We start from the raw sequence: 4751 nt of genomic DNA on the forward strand, positions 1-4751 counted from the left end.
CCACCGGGATAGACACTAGCTAGGATAAGGACCCCCCCCCCCCCCCACACACACACACACACACACCACGGTTCAGTTTGTCACATTGTGCTTCTCAAACAGACCTTCACACTCATGTTCAGCACAAAGAACATCCAGAAACAGCCTCTCTCACCGCCTGAAGGCCTCTCTCACTCCTCTCACTCAGAGTTACTAGTGCATGTTCACTATTGCAGGTTTTAGTCACTGTGTTCACATGATGCAGTTCAGAGGAGGCTCTGGCTTCAGGGCAGCCTCAGCTCCCCCACCCCCACCACTCCCTCCCCCACCCCTTCCCTTTCCATAGGCAAAGCCACATGCATCTTATATAACAGGGGAGTCATGGCTCCTGTCTGAGCCAGGATGTCAACACACATGCCTCAGCTCAGCATCAAAAGCTGGGCAAACATATTGCATACTTATATATTTTGCTAAATAATTAATTTGCTTAATTCTTTTTCTACTTTGGTTGCACAGAGAAGACACACACGTAATGCTTTTTTACACATATAAAACACACGCACACACTGACACAGGGTGTTAATGGAGTCAAGGTTCACTGCGCATATTTGAGTTATTTCAGCCACGACTGGGCTCACTGCCCTCATTTCCAGGCTTTCCTCCACATTGCCTACCCTGTAGAGAGGACGGTGCCTCCAAATAGACAGCGGGCTCTTTGCTGCTTTCCAAGTATCATAATATTTTAAAGCCCCTGATATCTTAATACCACCCATGCCTGCGAGGGCACTCTACCCTTTTCTGTTTTGAAATTGGATGTCCATTTGTGGAACCATTCAGAAAGTATTTATGCACCAGAGATTCCAGTGTTAAGAGATAATGTTTTGTTTTAATTTGTTTGTTCCTGTCTCGACGACTCAGCTAGACATTTGCAAATATATTGTTTTCTGTTTCGCACTCTACACGCGTTTCTTTCGACCACTGCATTTTCAAATTTCTATGCTATGATCTTTTTCAGTTCAAATCTCCTTCACTTTATTATCACGTGTTGACTTTCACCGTGTAAATTGTTGCTCTGTTTGCGGCATTGCACCAGAATGGCTTATGGGTTTGTTGGTTGTCCATCACTGATGCTTACTTAAGTGAATCACATCCTTTCCTCAAAACAGAGGATGAAATGCCTTTCAATTTTGTTTTCACTCCACATCTGACAGACTTGAATATCTGTTTTATTCCTCACTGCAGTAACTGTTTTTCCTGCCATTATCTTTAAGCATGTTAAGCATGCATAGGGTTTGTCCCCAGCAAAAAAGCTCTGACTTATAATTAAACCTCGGAGAAATCTCTTTGCGCCAACAGAATCCCCTTTTTATTATGACTTTCTTTTTATAAAGCTTTTGTGCAAAGAAACAGGCCTGTTGATCCAGCCGCCTCTCTGGAAATAAGACATGTTTGGTTTCATGTAATGGCTGACGTGGAGATAGTTGTTGCACCTACCCGTTTAGAGCAGCCTTAGAGACTGATGTATCTTTGGGATGTCTTTTCAATCTAATTTCCGACTGTCTCATTAAATGTCTTGTTGTATACAGAGGCCTATTTTTAAGGTTTTATAATAATTTACTGTGTTGTAGATTTTATTTGACTGTAAATTGTATCATGGTATACAGTGCTTTATTTTTATTAACAATACATGCACATAAAGTATAGGCCTAGTATCGCCATGGAAGTTATAATACTGAATGTTGCTGCAAGTGTTTTGGTTCATTTCCACATCGTTCCTATATATAGGAGTTGATTCTAAGGGACTTAAGAGATTTATTGGATATTTTATTATTATTTATTTTTGTTATTTAATTTGTTAAACTGAGAAATGCATTTCTTTTTATGAGAATAAAGTCATGAAACAGTTTGGCCCTGGTTTCTCAATAGTGGTTTACAATTTGAGCAACAACTACATTATGCTCTTTGACTTTACTGTCTTAGATGTTGGAATACATTTAAAAGATGACTATTTTATGCTAATGCTGAACATATGTGTGATGGTGGAAGTTACTGTCAACATAACTTTACAAAGAGACATCAAAATAAAAAACATATTTTGTTTGTTCTTCTGAAAAATATCAAGTCCACCAACACTGTGGTAATTTTGGGTCTTTAGTTGTAATATTAATGGTAAAGATTAATAGTTCATATACGCCTATCTTGTGTGTCTGTCTCACAGACTCTAGGTCAGCCTTGGAGCCTGTTAGGAGACACTTAGGTCAGTTGTATAGATAAAGTCTCATCTCCTTCTACTCCAGAATGTTATGGTTCACTGTGTTCAGCTCTGAACCAAAAAATTGTTACGCTTGGTGCCCGAGCCGGATAGCGCGAGGTTAAGACACAGCTCTAAGCATGAGTTTGTCAGAATTGAAGTGCAAGTCAGGAGAGTTGCAGTCCGGTTCTCCTTGTCCAAGTCTGTAATAAATATTGCTTCATAATTCATCCAAGTCTCCTGAAATATTCTTCCACCTGAGTTGACCTCCAACCTTAACAGAACTTCCTTCACAAACACCAATTGGGACAAAAACAGAACCATTTGAAGAGTTTTAAGATGATTTTCATGATTATCGTGAATTGCAATTATTTTGCCGAGGATAATATTGACAAAGTTTATATTTAATCCAATTCCTACCTTTCCTAACGATTTGAGCATCTAATCATTTCTTTTGTGCATTGCAATTTGCTCACAGTTGTCAGTGTTGTTGCTGTCGTCGACCAACCTCATCTCTTATTCGTTCTGCAAAGTATGAATATGATAATTTCTCTTCACCGTCTTTCATAGGATAAACTAATTATTTAATGTTCAGACGTGGGCTTCAAACATTAAATATGAGCATCCCACTTGACCCCTTCACAGAAATGCATTTGCAGGCCCAGATAGCAGGATTTGACAAATTCCTTACCCATTTCCATGAAGCGCTTGGAGCCCTCGCTTCGGCACTGACACTGATCATTCAGGTGACGTGAAGTAAAATCTTTGGGGGGTTCAGTTCCTCTAGGCCAGGGGTCACCAACACAGGACCATATGAGGCGCCCGCAGGCCTGTTCTAAAAATAGCATAATAATCTGTTTCCCACCTTTTTTAAGTCATTGTTGATAACTATTGTGAGAAATCTTTAACATGATCAGTGTCTTCACATAGATGAATATCATTAATAATAATATATAACTAAAGGCAAACTGAGCAAATTTGTTATTTCAGAAGAGTGTATCAAACTGGGTGCCCTTTGTATGACTCAGTACCCATGAAGTAGCCCTCAAGTTCAAAAAGGTTGGTGACCCCTGCCCTGCTCTAGGCTTTGGATGGACAGTTGGACACCAGAGACATGCCCAAAAAAGCCAGTGCCATCTTTGTGGGTGAAATGTCAGTGTAGTTACCACCTGCTTGGGGGCGTAAGATTGATGGCTCGATGGACACCCTAAACATGTAGGTTAAGTGTAAATGAGCTGAGGTGAGTGGCATTGGTCAACACATACAGGCCTATAGCTATTTCAGGCGTGGAATCAAAATATATTGGGAATTGTACAGGAGAGTTTTGGCGGATTTTGGAATGGGGTGGGGGTGGGGGGGGGGCAGTTAAATTATCAAATGCACTGCTTACATTCTAGGTCTCGTGGAAACAATACTTAAAAGCGTTTGAATAATGGGTTAAGTCACATGCAACGACTTTCTCCAAACCTGAGACTAGAGGCTTTAAACGCTACTGAGCGCATGTAGTTAAGTCATCTTGAAACATAAAACATGTAATGATATCCAGCATGGAGCCATTCCTGCAGGGGCAGTATCTCTGTGAAGACGGATACAATGATATTGTGCTGAAATACAGGCTTTAAATCATCTGTGCAATGCTAGGTCTCCTTTAAGGAAACAACTATTTTGCCTTTGCACATGATTAATATGACTAGACTAAAATGTTTTGCCAACACCTTACAACACAGACCACAATTAACGCTGTATTTTCATTGTATGAATTAGGTACCATCGTATTTACTGGTTCAAACTGGTGCTTATGAAGTTACAGAGGAAGAAACCAAGGACTATGGGGGACATGGGAATAATTCATCTTTTCAGAGGAAAACAGAATAGTAAATATTTTGGTAAACATTAGCTACCTGCAGTATTGGGAGTCGAACCTGAAAACTAAAATAATTTTGGTAAAACAATATACAGTATAGAACTGCAGGGGTAAAGTAAAAAAGGGTGCATGTGGAAAAACTCTCAAAACTCAGATTGAGGGAACAGAATAAATGACTTTACATTCCCAAAATAACAATAGGTAAACTACAAAGTACTTTTGGGACAGGACACTTAAAGGAAAAGGGTACAAATCTGGGAATGAGGAACTTATTAATAATTTTTGGATTTACAGCAACATAGTGGACTTTACATTAGCCTACTGTATTGGATATAAAGCCAACTAGCTTGTTGTTTGGGCTGAATACAGTGTAGATGCTTCTTCTAAAATGCCCAAATGTCACGCCCTGTTCCCCTTTCCTTCCAGTCGACCAGGAACCAATAATGTGCAGCAATTTTAAAGTTTCCAACATGTCAATCCTGTTTCTTAATCATTGTTTCAACCCCAATATCTGACACATAGGCTACTAATAGTAATACAATATATAAGTGTGAGATGAGTAGATGGGCATTTTCCCACAGCAATAATGGCAAATAAATGCAACGAAGACATTCATATTACGGAGTAAAAGAAATACTGACTCAAATATAGTCCAAG

This window comes from Ammodytes marinus (assembly GCF_949987685.1).
Source record: "Ammodytes marinus genome assembly, chromosome: 7".
In the NCBI taxonomy this organism is placed as follows: Eukaryota; Metazoa; Chordata; class Actinopteri; order Uranoscopiformes; family Ammodytidae; genus Ammodytes; species Ammodytes marinus.